Genomic DNA, 21,973 nt, shown 5'->3' with positions numbered 1-21,973 from the left:
GAAGAAATCAAAGAAGAAATAAAAAAATACATAGAAACAAATGACGAAAACACAACGACCCAAAACCTATGAATGCAGCAAAAGCAGTTCTAAGAGGCAAGTTTATAGCAATCCAGTCTCATCTCAAAAACAAGAAAATCTCAAATAAACAATCTAACCCTATACCTAAAGCAACTAGAGAAAGAAGAACAAAGAAAACCGAGAGACAGTAGAAGGAAAGAAATCCTAAAGATCAGAGCAGAAATAAATGAAACAGAAATGAAGAAAACAATAGCAAAGATCAGTAAAACTAAAAATTTGTTCTTTGAGAAGATAAACAAAATTGATAAACCCTTAGCCAGACTCATCAAGAAAAAAAGGGAGAGGACACAAATCAATGAAATTAGAAATGAAAAAGAAGTCACAGCTGACACCACAGAAATACAAAGGATTATAAGTGACTACTACAAACAACCATATGCAAATAAAATGGACAGCCATGGAGAAATGGACAAATTCTTGCAAAGGTACAATTTTCCAACACTGAACCAGGAAGAATTAGAAAATATAAACAGACCTGTCACAAGTAATGAAATTGAAACTGTGATTAAAAATCTTCCAACCAACAGAAGTCCAGGACCAGATGGCTTCATAGGCGAACTCTATTAAACATTTAGAGCTGAGCTAACACTGATCTTTCTCAGACTCTTCAAAAAAATTGCGGAGGGAGGAACACTCCCATATTTCTTCTACAAAGCCACCATCACCCTGATACCCAAACCAGAAAAAGATATCACAAAAAAAGAAAATTATAGACCAATATCACTGATGAACATAGATGCAAAAATCAACAAAATAATAGGAAACAGAATCCAACAGTGTATTAAACGGATCATACACCATGATCAAGTGGAATTTATCCCAGGAATGCAAGGATTCTTCAATATACGCAAATCAATCAATGTGATACACAATATTAACAAATTAAGGAATAAAAACTATATGATCTTCTCAATAGATGCAGAAAAAGCTTTTGACAAAATTCAACACCGATTTATGATAAAAACTCTCCAGAAAATGGGCATAGAGGGAACATACCTCAATATAATAAAGGCCATATATGACAAACCCACAGCACACATCATTCTCAATGGTGAAAAACTGAAAGCATTTCCACTAAGATCAGGAGCAAGACAAGGATGTCCACTCTCACCTGTATTATTCAACATAGTTTTGGAAGTCCTAGCCATGGCAATCAGAGAAGAAAAAGAAATTAAAAAATACAAATTTATTTTATTTTATTTTATTTTTATTGGAGTACAATTGCTTTACAATGTTGTTAGTTTCTGCTGTATAGTGAACTGAATCAGCTATATGTATACCTATATCCTCTCCCTCTTGGACCTCCCTCCCATCCCACTCACAGAGCACTGAGCTGAGCTCCCTGTGCTATACAGTAGGTTCCCACTAGCTATTTTATACATGGCAGTGTATTCATGTCAAACCTCATCTGTCAATTCGTCTCACCCTCCCCTCACCCCCCACCATGTCCACATGTCCATTTTCTATGTCTGTGTCTCTATTCCTGCCCTGCAAATAGGTTCATCTCTACCATCATTGTAGATTGTACATATATGCATTAATATACAATATTTGTTTTTCTCTTTCTGGCTTACTTCTCTCTGTATGACAGACTCTATGTCCATCCACATCTCTACAAATGACCCAATTTCATTCCTTTTTATGGCTGAGTAATATTCCATTGTATATATGTACCACATCTTCTTTATCCATTCATCTGTAGTTGGACACTTAGGTTGTTTCCATGTCCTGGCTATTGTAAACAGTGCTGCAATGAACATTGGGGTACACGTGTCCTTTTGAATTATGGTTTTCTCAGGGCATATGCCCAGTAGTGGGATTGCTGGGTCATATGGTAGTTCTATTTTTAGTTTTTTAAGGAACCTCCATACTGTTCTCCATAGTGGCTGGGTTCAAAAATTTGAAGATCTTTATTTACTGTCACGATTTCCAATGTTGCTTACAGGAAAACTAACATCATTCTGATTCTCTTCTTCTGTGGATAAGCTGTTAAATTTTTCTGGGTACTCTTAGAAATTTCTCATTTTCCCTAGTGTCCTGATCTCACCAGGAATTGATGAAGTATAAATGGTTTGTGATCAGTTCTACGGTGTCCTTGGTGGGCTCTTTTAATCCAAAGATTTTCTGTTTATTAAACATTGGGAGTTGTTCTTTGGGGTTTTTTTAATCTTTTTTTATTATTATTTTCTTTTCTCTATGCATTCTCCTTCTGGAACTCCACTTAGATAAATTTTCTAACCCTGGGTCTGATCTCTCAGTCTTAATTTTTCCTTAATTTTCAATAACTTTTTGTATGTAGTGTAAATTCTGAGAGATTTCTTTCATTTTCTAGATCACAAACTTGGTCATAAAGCATGTTCAGTTTACTATTTAGTTAGTCCATTAGATTTATTAGTTCAGCCCTCATTTTTTAATTTTCAGGTACTATTTCTTCTGTAATCTTTAGGGAATCACTCTTCTGTATTTTTTTCTTATTCATAGTATTTTCTTACTTGCATTATAGACAAAAATACTATCAAATTTCTTTAAGTGTGTTAATTAGAAAATTTTTAAGGTTCTCTTTTGTTTTGTAAATTCAAGTTTTTCTGCCTCTGAGGTCAGTTGTTCTGTATGCTCTATTTTTGTTCTCATTTATGGATTTTGGTTTTGATTGTGATCATTGTTCTGTTTTAGGCTTCCCTATCTTAAAACATTTTTGACTCAAGGAAATCTCAAAACAGGAGAAAGGATGGGCTCACCTATGCAATAGAAGAATAATTTGCATTAGTGTCAGAGAAGTTGAGTCTGGTGGTATGGTGATGCATGTTGAGTGGGGGTAGAACTAGAAGCAGCATTATATATTGACTGTTCCTGAGGCACAGCATGCCAAGGTTCTTGCCCATTCTCTGAGCCTGTTCTCCAGACTTCCTGTTGATTCTGTGGGCTGGCTAAAAGCCTTCCAAAAAGCCCTGTACTGTTTAAGGCTTCAACTGCTTGAAAGAACTCTTTCTAACTAGTATGGATATCCTTCACTGACCTTCATAGAAATAAATGAAGGACTAATTTTTTAAACACAACTCTGGAAATTGTATGGATCCATTTCTCCCAACGCCTCTCCATTTATGGGAGGGATACCTTCAGTTTCTGTGTAAATGAGGAGTGAATATGGAAAGGTTTCTCTATACAGAAGGAGAAGCACAGTGCCCTATATTTGGCATTATAAGGAGGGCTTCACACTCGGGGTAGAAAGTTTTAGTCAGTTCTAGGCAGAAGTTCCTTTCTCTTTTCTCCCCAGTCCCCTATCTTCCGCTCTCCCCTATTTTGTGTATTTAGAAGAGGTCTGGTAACAACTGTATTTCTGCTCTTTTCTTCAAGTCTCTGCTCACAGCCCCTTTATGTAATAAACAGGAACTAGGATGGACCCAGTCATCCCATTTGTTAAGAATGTGATTCTTTTATCTTTGTATTCATTGAATCTGAGTTTGTAGCTGAAGTATCTTGTACTGTGGGTTCTTCTGAATAGATTCCGTTATCAATTAATTCTACCTGTTTTTGTCTTATAAAATATCTTAGAATGCTTGGACCTCTGATGCCACTTCCTTTCCAGAGCTGGTGTACATCATCATCATTATTATTGTTGTTGTTGTAAATATTATTATTATTTAAACACTTTTCTACATTCCAGTGGGAACTTGGGAGAGAAAGAAGAGAGTAGATGTGCTCAGTCACCATCTGGTTTTCCCATTACATGAAATTTCTAATGATTCTCAATCTTAGCCGCACCTTGGAGAGTTTTTAAAAAATACCAATGCCAGAACCTCAGTCCCAACGATGATGATTTATTTAGTCTGGAGTGGAACCCAGGCCTCAGTAGTTTTTAAAACTCCCTAGGTGATTGTAATGTGAAGTCAAGTTAGAGAACAACTCTTCTAAGCAAATGTATTGCCATGTTTAAAGAAGAGTGAGTTCTCAAACTTCAGTCTCTATAAGAATACTCAGAGGAGATGCTGGAGTCCCTACTCAACATGCTGATTAGGTAGGAGTCTGATTATTGCTTCTACTTTAGATATCCTAAAGGGAGACAAGGACCTGAAATTTCCTACACCAGTTTCTGAATGCTTCTGCTTCTTTCTCTCTTTATTTTTTTGCTTTCACCCTAATACCTACCAAGGGCAGATAAAGATACTATGACACAGCTTCAAAATCCTCAGTGCTATGAATCAAGAAGCTACCCACCAATATTCAATTAAAGTTGACATGTAATATGCACTTATATGTTATTCCCAACCTGGCCCATACCAGAAGTTCTTAAATACTAGCTGGTTTATCTTCTCAGGACCATTTTAATGGCCCATTCTGAGACCCCTTATTTTTCAAAGGTAGTGAAACAATTTTTCAAAATTAATGATCTATCAAACAGTACTAACAGTCACAGACATAATTTTCATAAAGAAAATTAGGGCAACTGTTCCTTCACACTTGAAAAGCAACATCATAATAATATTTTGTCAAATTTTTTTCAAGATAAAATCAGTGAAGGGACCCAATTTGTAACTCTTTACAGAGAGTATGAGTTTCTTAAGGTCAGAAGAAAAAAAGAATTCATCTTTATGCCCTTGTATGCTATAACTGAGTTTAGCATTTCTCTAAATCCGGAATATACGTACAAAGCTCAAAGACTGTCTCAGAAGAATCTTTTTTCCATTCTGATGGTGAGGACCGCTGCATAGTTTCTTAGCCAAAATGGAGGTAATGTGCTTCCAAATAGCCTGACAAACTAGAAAGTCAAATATTTTCAAATTTTATAAAAACTTATAGAGACATTAGATTTAAAGTTTTGTTATAACCTGTTATCTGAGAGTATATTTTCCACAAACTAAAATTCTAATTTTTGTCTAAGACAATTTTAATTGCAGAACCTTAAAATCAGGAGGACCAAAATTTTTTAAATTTAAATAATTCTTGTGTTTATATTAGCATTATTATTTTAAAAAGTGGAATTTGATTTGTTATCCCATTATGAAACATGGATTCATATTCTACCTAAAATGTGTAGTCCCTTTTAATTATATCTTATTTAACACAACAGCACATCTAATTTATTAACTTCTAATTATATATCATAGAAGCAGCCAAAAGAATCTCTTCTGTTTATTGCTGGAAAATTTCCCATAGAAAGAAATGCAGAATGTTTTGAGAGCATATAATTAAGCAATCAGTATCTAAAATTTCACTTAAATAAAATGTAGGGTGAAGGCATGTGCTTATATCCTTTCTGTGAAATTCATAAAATCTTGTCTGGAACACATTTTCTGGTGCATTGCAAGGTGGGAAATTCAGATGGATTTAATTTGCATCATAAAAACTAGATGAAAATTATTTCAGAAAAAGAAAATAGTGACTGAAACACTGGGCATCAAAATATAGGGGAAGACTGTGTCAAAATTTCCAAGGATAATATATATTAACTATGTAAATCCTCGTTTGGAAGAGCAACAACGCATACAATTCAGTCACTGATTCAGCAAGTATTTATCAAATGACTACTAGAATCCATGGACTACACAAGATGCTGGAGATGTCATGGTGAGCATTAGAAATGAAAGTCTGTCCTGTAGCTCTTGGTCTATTGGAATATGCATACATGCATTAAATAATTTAAAATAGTTATATAAATGCAAGCTGTGCTGAGTTCTGTGAAGGTACCTGGTGTGATAAAAATGTGGAACTAGTTGGTTCATGAAGCAAAGACTCTTTATAAAATCCAAATAGCTTAATATTTTCAAGAGTTCAAATTCATCAAAATCCAGCTAACTACATTTCGTCAACAATAAGATTTACTATTGTACAGGCATACCTCACTTTATTACATTCCATTTTACTGTGATTTGCAGATATTTGTTTTTTTTACAAATTGAAGGTTTGTGGCAACCCTGTGTCAAGCAAGTCTATCAGTGTCATCTTTCCAACAGCATTTGCTCACTTTATGTTTCTATGTCATGTTTTCATAATTCCTGTAATACTTCAAACTTTTTCATTATTATTTGTTATGGTGATCTGTGATAAGTGATCTTTGATGTTACTATTGTGATTTGTTTTGGGAACACCACGAACCATGTCTATATAAGACAGTGTAATTAATTGATTAATGTTATGTGCGTTCTGACTGCTCCACCAACCGGCTTTCTGTCCCCTTATTGGGCCTCTCTAATCCCTGAGACACAACAATATTTAAATAAGGTCAATTAATGCCCCTGTAATGGCTTCTACGTGTTCAAATGAAAGGAAGAGCCCCATATCTCTCACTTTAAAAACTAGAAGTAGTTAAGCTTAGTGAGGAAGGCATGTCAAAAGCAGAGACAGACTGAAAGCTAGGACTCTTGCACCAAACAGCCAAGTTGTGAATGCAAAGGACAGGTTCTTGAAGGAAATTAAAGTGCTATTCCAGTGAATACACAAATGATAAGAAAGCAAAACAGCCTTATTGCTCTTTGGAGAAAGTTGTAGTAGTCTAGATAGAAGATTAAACCAGCCACAACGTTTCCTTAAAACAGAGCCTAATCCAGAGCAAGGTCCTAACTCTCTTCAACTCTGTGAAGACTGAGAGAGGTGAGGAAGCTACAGAAGAAAACTTTGAAGCTAACAGAGGTTGGTTCATCAGGTTTAAGGAGAGAAGCCATCTCCATCATAACATCAAAGTGCAAGGTGAAGCAGCAGGTGCTGATGTAGAAGCTGCAGCAAGTTATTCAAAAGATCTAGCTAAGATAATTAATGAAGATGGCTAAACTAAACAACAGATTTTCGAAGTAGATAAAACAGCTGTATACTGGCAGAAGATGTCATCCAGGACTTCCAGAGCTAGAGAGGAGAAGTTGATGCCTACGTTCAGACTTCAAAGGACAGGCTGCCTCTCTTGTCAGAGGCTAATGCAGCTGTGACTTGAAGTTGAAGCCAATGCTCATTTACCATTCTGAAAATCCTAGGGCCCTTAAGAATTATGCTAAATCTGCTCTGCCTGTGTTCTATAAATGGAACTACATAGCCTGGATGACAGCACATGTTTACAGTATGTTTTACTGAATATTTTAAGCCCATCATTGAGGCCTACTGGTCAGAAAAAGAAGATCCCTTTTAAAGTATTACTGCTCATTGACAATGCATGTGGTTGCCCAAGAGCTTTGATGGAGATGTACAATGAGATTAATGTTTGTTTTCATGCCTGCTAATACAACATCCATTCTGCAGCCCATGGATCAAGAAGTAATTTTGGGGAAAAAAAAAGTAATTTTGACTTTCAAGTCTTATTATTAAAGAAATACATTTTGTAAGGCTATAGCTGCCAAGGACAGTGATTCCACTGATGAATCTAGGCAAAGTCAATTGAAAACTTTCTGGAAAGGATTCACTATTTAGATGCCATTAAGATCATTCGTGATTCTTGGAAAGAAGGAAAAATATGAACATTAACAGCAGTTTGGAAGAAGTTGATTCCAGCCCTCATGTATGACTTTGAGGGGTTTGAGACCTCCATGGAGGAAGTAACTGTAGATGTAGTGGAAATAGCAAGAGAACTAGAATCAGAAGTGAAGCCTGAAGATGTGACTGAATTGGGGCAATCTCATGGTAAAACTTTAATGGATGAGGTGCTTCCTATGATGAGCAAAGAAAGTGTTTTCTTGAGATGGAATCTATTCCTGGTAAAGATGGTGTGAAGATTGTTGAAATGACAACAGAGGATTTATAATATTGCATAAACTTAATTGATAAAGCAGCAACAGGGTTTGAGAAGATTGACTGTAATTTTTAAAGAAGTTCTACCATGGGCAGAATGCTATCAAACAGCATTGCATGATAGAAAGGAATCATTCATGAAAGGAAGAGTCAATGCAGCAGACTGCATTGTTGTCTCATTTTAAGAAATTGCCACAGTCGCCCCAAACTTCAGCAACCACCACTCTAATCAGTCAGTAGCCATCAGCATTGAGGCAAGATTCTCCACCAGCAAATGGTTACAGCTTGCTAAAGCTCAGAAGATGGTTAGCAATTTTTAGCGATAAAGTATTTTTAAATTAAGGTGTGTACATTGCTTTCTTAGACATGGTGCTATTGCACACTTAATAGACTACAGTATGTTATAAACATAACTTTTATATGCACTGGAAAACCAAAAAATTCATGTGACTTAGCTTTTGCTTTATTGCTTTATTGTGGTGGTCTGGAACCAAACCGGCAGTATCTCTGAGGTATGCCTGTAGTTGAATTAAGGATGCAAAAAACTTGAAAATTTCCAAAAACTAATTATGACAAAGTGTGGTTAGCATATATTGGTATGGAAACGCTACAAGCTTAGACATTTGCTACTGATCCTAGAGTTGGCCTCTGAAGGGAATTTCTGTATCTGAAGTTGAGCCTTTTAGACATATTTAAGTTCAAAGAAAGATGAGAGCTTGATAAGAATGTGATGATGAAAAGTTAATAAGCTTCATCTCGGATGGGAACTCTTGAAGCAGAGGAGAACATGACCATAAACTTTGGGCTATTTGTGATTATTAGATAGGCTGGTGCATCTCTGATTAATTCATTTCTAATGAGTAAGATAAATGGATTAAATTATCCAATTGAGTATTTGTTTTCCAGAGTAGAAGCAGGTATTTGATACAAAGTAAAATACCCAAGGTATTGATATCTATCATTATTTTTGACAATAGCGAGCATGTTAAATTACTCATGAAATTTGTTAACATGGACTATGTTGATCTATAACATTCTACAATCTCATAAGGACATCTTGAAACCTACCAATTATTAAGCTTTTTGGTTGTCAAATGGATAAAGATATAAATTCATTAAAACTGCTCTTTGAACATTAGATATTTTAAGAGTTTATTTCAAGAATGCAAAGGAAATCTACAGCTTACATGATCATATAATGTACTAATTATATAAATTAATAGTCTGAAACAATTCATAAAAGATGAGTTCACTGAAAGCATTTATTTCTTAACCAAATCTTTAAAACACCGAGTGTTTCATTCCTCAGCCCTCAAGGCAGTGAGCAAATATTCTTGCTCACAAATGAAAGACCATCTCTACATTAATTATTTAAAGGGCTAGAACAGGAACTCTTACAAAGCTACAAGGAAAAAATCAAACAAAACCAGCCTCATGAATTTTAAGCAGAAGTTACTACCTGTAGCTAATAAAGTATAGACAAAGCAGAATCTAGCATTACTCACAAATACCTTAATCTCTTTAACCATTTAAAGGCTTTTTTTCCATTAGTTGCTTTACTGCACTCAGAATTACTAGGATTTTGATGTGCATATATGCAATAAATTTATATATGTTTTTCTCATTTAAGAAGTATCAACCTGATCCATGGGAAGGTTATGAATCATTGCCTCTATATGTATTTGCTTCAATAATAAGTGAACAGAAAGGGTAGAATTATGTAATTCAATGTTTGGATTTTTCTGTGTTCAAATTCAAAATAATGAGAACATTTGTAACAACATTTAAAGTTCAAAAACATGGGATAAACAACATACTAGAAAATCAACAGGTTTGATAATGCCACAAGGTATTGACAAGACAAAGAACTAGAAGCAAATTCATTTTTTCCAATTCATTAAATATCATAAAATCACTTTTAATTATTGTGACTCTAATGTAGAAGTAGATATTGTGTTCTGCATTTTTTAGTAAAATATTTCCCTTTTATTTATGCATGTAAATTCAGAAATTTAAATGAGCATTTTTCTGTCAATGACTCAGATATATTTTTTATCAGTTAAATTCATATAATATTTTCAAAATTAAGGAAAAACTTTGAGTAAGTATACATAGGGATCAACTATAATTTGTCAATAAAGTCTGCTAAATATTCAGGCTTGAATAGCATGTTTTGTGAGGAGAAAAATAAACATCATACATTAAAAACCTATAAACCCTATCTTCTTAGTGAGAAAAGAAGCAAGAAAACATCTTTTTCCAACCACTGAAAAACTTGTGAATTTGTTTAGATTTGAAATTTGACCTTAAGGACTACATTTTGGCTTCTAGCTTTGTATGTTCTAACACATTTCTGGGACTATCAAAATACAACTCATCCGTATCATCAAGAAATAATCAAAATATAATATGAAAAAAACATTGAGTTGGAATAAGAACCGAGATTAAACAACTCACTTAATATAAGGCAGAGTAAATGAAAAGGGAATGATGCCTGGAAATTCTGGTATTGAAATTCTGTAATAAAACCACCACCACAAAAACACACAAAGTATCTTAGATATTAGGACAAATATTATGCTGGTCATAAGTTATGTGGCATTAAACATATCACAGAACACACATAGGTTACAATAAAAAGTTCTACTTGGATGAAAATTGATAGATTTAAATGTTTTACAAAAATAATAAAAGATTAAAATGAGTGAATTAGAAAACTTTCAACTAAACTTTCAACTAAAACTTTCAACTAAGTTTTTAAAAGGCAAAAATAAATACAACAGTACAGTAGAATAGAGGAACTAAAGATAAAAACAGAAATTGATGAATGGAAAGCAAAAAGAAGAGAACTAATAAATTTAAGGATTGGCTCTCTCTATAAAATACCAATAAAGTAAGGAAATCCTATCAGGGATAATCAAAAGAAAGAAAGAGATGAACATACACACACTATTGAGATAGAGACAACAGATGAGAGATCATGAGAGGGAAGGGGAATGGAAGTAGCCTTATATCTGTACACAGGAGAGCATGGAGATCATGATACTACTATAGAAAATTCTATATAAATATATTGGAAAATATTCAAATAGATGATTCTCTACCTAATTGATTCAAGAAAGAATACTTGGGGGGCTTCCCTGGTGGCACAGTGGTTTAGAGTCCGCCTGCCGATGCAGGGGACACGGGTTCGTGCCCCGGTCCGGGAAGATCCCACATGCCGCGGAGCGGCTAGGCCCGTGAGCCATGGCCGCTGAGCCTGCGCGTCCGGAGCCTGTGCTCCGCAACGGGAGAGGCCACAACGGTGAGAGGCCCATGTACCGCAAAAAGAACAAAAAAAATGTTCAGCGATACATTGGAGCTGACTAGTACTGGCTCATGAGGATTGACTATTAAATTTTTAGGAATTTTGCAAACTGGTCGTTAAACACAGCCTGCATTAAAAATTAAATTATATAAAGTAATAAGTAAATTACATCATGTACAAAGGTAATAAGTATTTGAAACTTATCACTTCCTAATTGTTACCATACATTATGTTTTTCTATTACCTACACTCTTAAGGCTACTTACAACTAATGAATCTGTATGATAGAAATACTATATAATGTTGCTACTGCTTCTCTTCCTAGCTTTACATTTAATGATGTCAAATTGGTAACTTGAAATCAGCTATGATGAAAGTATTTATACAATGGGAATTGGCAACCTTTACAAATTAGAGGGTTTTTTTTTTTCTTAGAATTCTTGTTAAATGTTTACCAGCGTACCAGTAGAAAAATTAATAATGGACTGGGGAAATAAAAACATGAATACTCTAAGCAAAAAGGCCTGCATAAATAATGATGAAGAAGGTGGTGTGGTGGTGAAAACATCAGTAGGAGTAGCAGCAGTGGTAGTAGTGATAGTGGAGATTAATGGTGGTGTGGTGTAATGATGGTAGTGACAGTAGTTGTAAAACAGTTTTTATTAACTAAGTGCTAGAACTGTGTTAGATGCAGAGTCTCATTCAATCTTCATAAAAACCCTGTAAGGCGGATAATAATATAATTTCCATTTTTCCAATGAAGGGACTGAGGCCTAGAGAGGTTAAAGAACTTGCCTGTGGGCTCACAGAGGCAGAGGTGAGCTGTAATCCTGAGTATGCTGGACCAGATAGTTTAAACTCTTAATCACCACATACTGTGTCTTTGATATGGTATACTAAAGCATCAATTTGGGGGTGGGAAATGATGATAAATTGACTGGAGAGGTTAGCAGGAGTCAGAACATAAAGTAATTGCAACAAAATAATAGTAGTAATCATTCTGAGAGTCCATTAGATGGTGAGTAATAAACCAAGAACTTAACACACTTCACCACGGGATTCCTCACAATTAGCAGTTAATAGCCACCCGTCAGTATTTTAGCATGACATTATTGTTTTGATAAAAATGCACATATTCATTATATTGAAATCAAACATAAGAAAGCTTAAAATATACAAAGGCTCAACCATGAAATAATTATCGTTAATGTATGAACATCATCCTGCACATCACTACACACATGCATACAAATAGCAGGTGTTATATAGATAGATACACAGAGGTGTACTTTTTTTTGGTGACATCTGAGTCTATATTCTAAATGAACTTTTTATTTCACAATATTTTTAATTTATAAAAAAGTTTCAAAGATAGTACAGAGTGTTCTCATACCACCTCACACCACCCAGATGGTTTCACTGGTGAATTCTACCAATTCTAAAAATTCAAGAAAGAAATAACATCAATGGTTCACACAAACTTTTCCAGAAAATGGTAGCAGAGGGAACACTTCTCAACTCATCTGTTAAGGCCAGCTTTACCCTAGTAATAAAAAAAAAAGACTTTACAGGAAAGAAAAACTATAGACCAATATCTCTCATAAATATAAATGGAAAAATCCTTGACAAAATACTAGCAAATCAAATCAGCAATACTGGCAAATCCATGATGTATAATGAGAATTTTATACCATAACCAAGTGAGATTCATTTCAAATATATAAGGCTGGTTAAACATTTGAAATGCAACCCACCACATTAACAGGTAAAGAAGAAAAGAATCATATTATCACATCAGTTAACACAGAAAAAAGCATTTGACAAAATTCAATGCTCATTCATGTTAAAAACTCTCAGAAAGTGCTTCCCTGGTGGCTCAGTGGTTAAGAATCTGCCTGCCAATGCAGGGGACATGGGTTCAAGTGGATGTCTATATGTAAACAGATGAATCTAGACACAAACTTTACATCATACACAAGAAATTAACTCAAAATGGATTATAAATCTAAAAGTAAAATGCAAAACTATAAAACTTTTAAAAGAAAACAAGTGAAAAAACTATGTTGCCTTAGGATTGGTGAAGAGGTTTTAGATACATACCAAAATAATCATTCATAAAAGAAAAACTGATAAGTTGAATTTTATTAAAATTTAAAACTTTTGCCCTTCCAATTACTGTTAAGAAAATGAAAAGCCACTGAGTGAGAGAAAACAGTAAAACATATATCTGATGAAAGACATATCAAAATATATAAATCTTAAACAACAATAAAAACAAAAATGGACAAAAGATCTGAACATCTCACTAAATAAGACATAAAATGGAAAACACGGGTATGAAAAGATTCCCAACATCATATGCCATAAGGAATTGCAAATAAAACAATAAGATGCCACTACAGAACTATTAGAATAGCTAACATTCAAAAAAAAAAACAGACAATACCAATTGCTGGCAAGGATGTGAAGCAACAGGAGCTCTCATTCATTACTGTCTGGGAATGCAAAATAGTACAGGCACTTTAGGACAATTTGGCGGTTTCTTACACCTCTTGATATTGTCCCACAGTTCTTGGATGTTCGGTTTGGGGGGGTCTTTTTTCCATCCTTTTTTCTGTCTGCATTTCAGTTTGCAGGTAACTTTCTGTGGACCTATCTTCAAGCTCACTTAATCTTACGTCAGTTATGTCAAGTCTATTTTGATAAGCCCATTCATGATATTCTTCATTTCTTTTACAATTTTTCATGTCTAACATTTCTTTGATTCTTTCTTAGAGTTTCTGTCTTTGCTTAACATTACCCATATATTCTTGCACGTTGTCTACCTTCTTCCAGGAGACCCCTTAATTTATTAATCATAGTTATTTTAAATTCCCTGTCTGATAATTTCAACATCTGTGTCATATCTGATTCTGATAATTGCTTTGTTCTTCAGACTGTGTTTTTTCTTGCCTTGTAATTATTTTTTGAAAGTCAGACATGTTGCACCAGGTAATAGAAACCGAGGTAAATAAGCCTTTAGTATAAGTATTTATGTTAATGTGACTAGGCTTTGGGCTGTGTTTCATGTTTGCTGTAGCTCTATGTGCCAGAAGCTCCAGATTCCTCTGTGGTCCTTGGTTTTGCTTTCTCTCTTGCTGTTGGGTTTCTCAACTCCTCCTCTTCAGAGAGAGTCTGTGTCTTGCAGCTTTTTCAGCTACAATCTACTGTTAACATACTAGAGTCCTGGTAGTGTGGAGAGAGGCAGTGCTTTATAATCATTCAATTAAATGTCAGTATTTTAGTTAGTCTGTGTCTCAGCCTTTGACCTTCACAGGTGTTTCTCCAGTGGTATAGGTTTTTTCCTGCTTTCTCTACTCCTTTCCTGGCTGCAGGTTCCTGATCTATTTCTTTTAACACTTGAGGCTGTTAGAAAGCCTAGACCTTAGGTGAGACAGAAGTTTGGAGGCAGCTGGATGTGGAGAAATTGATTTCCCTCAGCTGGGGTAAGGCTCTAGTTAGGTCTTGCCTTAGTTATGGAGAATGCTCTGGAGGTATTTCATAATAATTAATCTTCCCCTCTCCCTACCAGCGCCAGGAGGGTCTTTCTCAGATCCTTACTGTGATAACCTCACAGAATATCTGTAGGAAAAGCTGAAGAAAATGTGGAGAATCCCCCTAAGACTAAGGCCCCCAGGAGTTTCTCATTCTCAAGCTAGACCACACTCAGCTTCTTCCAGAAATTTATCAAAATTGCCATTTAAGTGTTCTACTGCAGCAGCTTCTGCTCCAGGTAAGAGGATCTCAGCTGTGATTCCCTGTATTCAACTGTCTTTCCAGATTTTGAGGTAGTGATTTACTCTGCAACCTCAGTTCTCTAGTGGATCCAAGAAAAGTCATGAATTTTTAGTTTCTCCAGCTTTTCTTATAGAAGAGACAGTAGTGACTACTTTTAAGAACTTTACATGTCAAAGCAAAAACTGAAAATTCTGCATTTATTTTTAAATAAAAGTATCAATTCTAATTTTAAACAAATTTTAAAAGGAGATATATATCATGAGAATCTCTGAAAGATTCTTCTAAGGTTAGGAAAAAAATTATGAAAAACATTAAGAAATTTGAGTCATTTGTTAAACTTTTTTTTCAGGTTTAGACAGTTTGAAAGATAAGAAAATTAACATTCTTACTTTTCATCCAATGTTCTCTAACCTTCCCGTCTAATTTTTGTCTTTCATAATATTGTTTTCCTATTGTGAGGTTAATAATATTTCCATTTTTATTTCTGCAGGTATTTAGCTATTATATTCTATAAAACAGACACAATACGCACACAGACTTTTTACCAGGACTTTTCCTCTTCTGGTATCTTTATTTTGATTCATTTCTTTATCAACTGGATTTAGTATTAAATGGTAGCTTTTGTTTGTTTTAAACAAGGCTTCATATTCTGTGTTCCCTGAGGTGTTTCATGTTTTTTTTTATCAAATTTAATAATTTTATAGTCATAAGCTTATTTTCTGTACAATTCCAAAAGAGATAACAGAAGAAAAATATTTAGTGACAGAAGACTCTTTTAAAATATTGTGTAATTAAGTGAGCATCTAGCAAAAGTATTATATATAATTACAGGAGGCACTTATCACAAAATTATAAAATTACCACAGCAAAACACTAGATTTACATTTCCATTAATCCCAAATTTAGAATTAAGACTTTATAATTATATTCATATTATGTGCTACCCCCATCCCACTTTTCTACTTATGAATGAAACAAAAGTTCATCGAGGTATTTTGGGTTTAAGATGCTTATTAGGCATCTAAATGATTGATTTTTCTTTACCTTAAAAATTTTTTTTGATTCATGTATTTATATTTTATTTTTTCAGATTTATTGAGGTGTAACTGACAAATAAAATTGTAAGATATTTAAAGTGTACAACACAATGATTTGGATATATGTATACATTGTGAAAGGATTTCTGCCATCATCTAAATAGATATTCTTTTTATAATTTAATTTTTATTTTATATTGGGCTATAGTTGATTTACAGTGTGTTTCAGGTGTACAGCAAAGTGATTCAGTTGTACATATACAGATATCCATTCTTTTTCATATTCTTTTCCCATATAGGTTATTACAGAATACTGAGTAGAATTCCCTGTGCTATACAGTAGGTCCTTGTTGATTATCTATTTTATAATATATAGTAGTATGTATATGTTAATCCCAACCTCCTAATTTATCCCTCCCCCCACACCTTTCCCCTTTGGTAACCATAAGTTTGTTTTAGAAGTCTGTGAGTCTGTTTCTGTTTTGTAAATAAGTTCATTTGTATCATCTTTTTACCCTCCATGTATAAGTGATATCATATGATATTTGTCTTTATCTGACTTACTTCACTTAGTATGATCATCTTTAGGGCCATCCATGTTCCTGCATAGACATTATTTCATTATTTTATATACCTGAGTAATATTCCATTGTATATATGTACCACATCTTTATACAGTCCTCTGTTGGTGGACATTTAGGTTGCTTCCATGTCTTAGCTATTGTAAATAGTGCTGCAATGAACATTGGGGTGCATGTATCTTTTCAAATTATGGTTTTCTCTGGATATATGCCCAGGAGTGGGATTGCTGGGTCATATGGTAATTCTATTTTTAGTGTTTTAAGGAACCTCCATACGGTTGTCAACAGTGACTGCACCAACTTACATTCCCATCAAGAGTGTAGGAGGATTCCTTTTTCTCCACACCCTCTCCAGCATTTATTACTTGTAGACTTTTTGATGATAGCCATTCTGACAGGTGTGAGGTGATACCTCATTGTAGTTTGATTTGCGTTTCTCTGATAATTAGTGATGTTGAGTATCTTTTCATATGCCTGTTGGCCATCAATATATCTTCTTTGGAGAAATTTCTATTTAGGTCTTCTGCCCATTTTTTGATTGAGTTGTTTGGTTTTTGTTTTTTTTTTTTTGATATTGAGCTGTATGAGCTGTTTGTATATTTTGGAAATTAGTCCCTTGTCAATCAAATCATTTACAACTATTTTCGCCCATTCCATAGGTTGTCTTTTTGTTTTATTTATGGTTTCCTTTTCTGTGCAAAATCTTATAAGTTTAATTAGGTCCCATTTGCTTATTTTTGCTTTTATTTCCATTACTCTAGAAGGTGAATCCAAAAAGATAATGCTACAATTTATGTCAGAGAATGTTCTGCCTGTTTTCTTCTATGAGTTTTATAGTATCAGTTTTACATTTAGGTCTTTAATCCATTTTGAGTTTATTTTTGTATGTGGTGTTAGAGAATGTTCTGATTTCATTCTTTTACATATAGCTGTCCAGTTTTCCTAGCACTTATTGAAGAGACTGTCTTTTCTTTATTGTTTCTTCTTGTCTCCTTTATCGTAGACTAATTGACCATAAGTGCATGGGTTTATGTCTCAGCTTTATATTCTGTTCCATTGATCTATATGTCTGTTTTGGTGCCAGTACCATGCTGTTTTGATTACTGTAGCTTTGTATTATAGTCTGAAGTCAGGGAGCATGATTCCTCCAGCTTTGTTCTTCTTTCTCAAGATGATTTTGGCTATTCAGGGTCTTTTGTGTTTCCATACAAATCTTAAAATTATTTGTTCTAGCTCTGTGAAAAATTCTATTGGTAATTTGATAGGGATTGCTTTGAAGCTGTTATTGCCTTTGGTAGTATGGTCATTTTAAAAATATTGATTCTTCCAATCCAAGAACACAGTATATCTTTCCATCAGTTTGTATTGTATTCAACTTCTTTCATCAGAGTCATATAGTTTTCAGAGTACAGATCTTTTGTGTTCTTAGGTAGGTTTATTCCTATGTATTTTATTCTTTTTGATGTGATATTAAATGAGATTGTTTCCTATGTGCTCTACTTATTTATGTGAAGAAGATAAAAGGTTTAAATAATTAATTATAAGAACGTCTGAGTTCAATAAAACCTTTCAAAAAGTCCAGAATTTTTATGTTAAAATATAGATTACATTTTGTTATTAATTTAAAAAAAACTTTAGTATGTGGTATCTTCTTTTCTATCATATCAGTATCATTTTGCAACCTCAAACATCTGGAAGAAGAGTCTGTGAATTAAACAAATAATAATATGAAAAAAATTTCTCTTTGCAATCATGAGACCAACAATGAAAATAGCTTAGGGACTTCCCTGGTGGTGCAGTGGTTAAGAATCCACCTGCCAATGAAGGGGACATGGGTTCAGTCCCTGATCCAGGAAGATACCTCAGAGTAGCTAAGCCCGTGTGCCACAACTACTGAGTCTACGCTCTGGAGCCCATGAGCCACAACTACTGAGCCCATGTGCCACAACTGCCAAGCCCATGTGCTACAACTACTGAAGTCCATGCACTTAGAGCCCATGTTCTGCAACGAGAGAAGCCACTGCAATGAGAAGCCCTCTCACTGAAATGAAGAGTAGCCCCCACTCACCGCAACTAGAGAAAGCCCCCACACAGCAATGAAGACCCAACACACCCAAAAAAAAAAAAAAAAACTTAAAAAAAACACAAAGACCCCAAGATTTTAAGCTTCATGAAAACAAGGATTTTTGTTTCATACACTGATGCACACAATCCCTCCAATAGTGTCTGGTACCTACTAGGTCCTCAATATTTATTAAATGAATAAACCTGGCGGACCGTTTCAAGTTCTGACATGAAATTTACAATTTCATTGCCTATAATAAAAAAAACTATGAAATTTGAGCCACTCATCACATATAGAAAATAAAAAAACAAAGGAGAGCTTAGGAAAGAAGTAAAAAGAAAAAAATAAGAGAAAATGAAATAGACTTGTCAGTAGAGAATGGAAAAAGCAGTGATGTTGACTAGAAAGAGAAATGTGTCCAGGAACATTATACCCTCCCATATTGGAAAAGAACACCAATGACAGGGGCACAGAAAAGAAAACTAATCTGCACTTGGATCAAGAGGTTTCTGGTAGACTAATAGAGCCCAACAACCATTAAATACCTGTTTGGGTAGAGTTTGAGGAGTAGGAAAAGGAGATCAGGAAAGAATACAAGTTTAAAGTAGTAAGGTAAATCCTATTGACTTCAGTGGCACAAAGTGTAATTCAGGAATTTTCCTCTGAAAGGTACAAGCAGTTAACACACTTGATCAGTCTGAGAGGACCAAGGTCCTCCTTCTACGAATTTAAAAAAAAAAAAAAAGGACCTCTGTATCCTGAACATTGACAAACTTAACAAGCTTAAAACTGCAAAATTTCTCAATTAGGCAAAGGCAGAAGCTTCAGAGAGTTTACCAACCTTCAAAGAGTAACAAATTAAAAGAATAGAAACTAATCTAGGAAAACGATGATAAATCTGAATAAAATATGTATTTGTTGGTGGACCAGGCATTCAATAAATATTTGTTACTGAACCATTTAAGTTTTCTGGTATGAAAGTCCTAAAAGATTTAATTGTACATGTTGTGAATCAAATGAAGTCAGTCACATAAATGTGCATTCCCTTGAAGGTTGTTGAAATTTCTCCTGAATCCTCAATTTTTATTTTATTTTATTTTATTTTTTTTGCGATACGCGGGCCTCTCACTGTTGTGGCCTCTCCCATTGCGGAGCACAGGCTCCGGACGCGCAGGCTCAGTGGCCACAGCTCACAGGCCCAGCTGCTCTGTGGCATGTGGGATCTTCCAAGACCGGGGCACAAACCTGTGTCTCCTGCATTGGCAGGCGGACTCTCAACTACTGCGCCACCAGGGAAGCCCAATCCTCAATATTTTGACTGTTGTGTTATGAGACTCTGGGTCCTATTAAAATCTTCTGGAGAATATTGAATTGTTTTGTCTTAGTAAGCAGTTAGCATGGTAATATTGAAGCTGTGGGTCTTGACCTGTCTTCTGTGGTTCCAGTATCAGTTTAGTCTTCAAAGTCTGCAGTTCTATTCTGGTTGGCTTCTGTGCACCACTGTGGGCCAGTCTGGAACCTGGAGAGTGATCTGTACAGTAACTTCTCAAAGTATTTGCTATGTTCATTCTAGTCAGTTCTATACGTATTAAGCATGAGAGTTAGCTCAGGAATTCATATCAGATTTAAAGAATTCCTTTCCTTAGTTTCCTCCTATCTGTGAATTGTTCCTCATTGTCTCTGAATCCTAGAGTCCCCTTGCCCTGATGTTGTGGCATTTGTGGGCTGTCATAGCTCTACTAGAAATCAGAAAATTAAAAATGGCCTTCATGGGTGGTCATAATTAGGGCTAGCTAGATAATGTGTAGGACCCAGTGAAAAATGAAGATGTGAAGCCCCTTGTTCAGAAATGCTCAGAATTTAAAAATAGTGAAGGCTATTAAAACAAACGTGGGGACCGTCTGAGCATAGGGTCCTGTGCCACTTCTTTGAGTGTACACCCATAGATGAACTGAAAGTCAGAGTCCCGCCAGTGAAATGGCGTAAAGAAGCATACCATCATGTTAGTTCAGTATAAATTTAGTATTTGGTCTAAATGCCTTTGGTTGACAACAATATTCATGTACATTCAGTAGCAAAAGGGAAACTTGCCTGTCATAAAATGTATATATGTATACTTTTATAAATATATTAGGTCCTTGTTATTTGTGGATTCCAGATTTGTGAATTTGCCTACTCACTAAAATGTATTTGTAATCCCCAAATCAGTATGCAAGGATGCTTGCTCTGCAGTCATTTGTGGAGAGTGGTAAAAAAACTTGAGCAGCCCAGCAGATGTCAAACTCTCCCTTCTTTTTTTGGCTCTAGTACTGTAAGTATCCTTTTGCGTCTATTTAGTGCTACGTTCGTTTTTGCTTTTTTTTTTTTTTTTTTTTTTTGCCTTGTGTTGGTGATTTCACTATTTAAAATGGCCCCCAAGCCTAGTGCTGAAGTGCTATCCAGTGTTCCTAAGTGTAAGAAGACTGTACTGTGCCTTACAGAGAAAATATGTGTGTTAGGTAAGCTTTTTTAGGCATGAGTTATAGTGCTGTGGCTGTGAGTTCAGTGTTAATGAACCGACAATATATATTAAATAAGGGGTCTTTAAGCGAAAATACTTATAACAATAGGTTATGTTTTGGTCAACTGATGAACATGTGACTAGAGGCTTGCAGGAACCTAACCCTGTATTTCCCCTAAGAGCAAGCGTTCATTATTTGCCAATTCAGTGTTCACAGGGACTTTATAGGCCCTAACAGTGAATAACAAAAATCAGTTCTACATGTATAATGTAGCTATACAGCTATAGAATCTTAAAAAGAATGTGTGTATGGTAATAAATACAAATGTCAGGAGGTCTTCTTTCCTACCAAAGGAGGTAAAGAACTAACAGTACTCGTTACTTAATCTGTGCTTACTATTTTATATACATTACATAGCTTTACCTTATATTACATTTATTATCTCATTAAATCCTTACAAAATCTTTAAGATGGGAGAATTATAATTCATATGTTACAGATGAAGAAAGGGATCCAAGTTGTCACTCATCTAAAATCATATAGCTAATCGCTGTCTGAGCCAAGATCTGAATTCTTGTCCCTATGAATCTTGTCTCTACAGTGTGTACGGAGTGCATGGCCATTCCCCTCATTCTCTTAGACATGTCCTTGTCATCCTCATAAACACAAATACTATGATAATTCTATACAGCAGGCTAATAGGAAAATGGTAATAGGCAAAGGATAAATGGGACCAAGATGAACAGACAATGCAAACTGGAGGTCTACCTCCATCCCATGTATAAGGGAAGCTGTGAAGTCACATTCATGACTGGTTGAAAATCACTTGCATTGAGGCTTGGTTTACTGGCCGTGGGATCCAAGTTGCTGAGAGATATAGGTCAGTAGCTGTCTCTCACAGAGGGGCCTGAATT

Source organism: Phocoena phocoena, chromosome 4 (assembly GCF_963924675.1).
Source record: "Phocoena phocoena chromosome 4, mPhoPho1.1, whole genome shotgun sequence".
NCBI lineage: Eukaryota > Metazoa > Chordata > Mammalia > Artiodactyla > Phocoenidae > Phocoena > Phocoena phocoena.
This window is presented reverse-complemented; position numbering follows the sequence as displayed.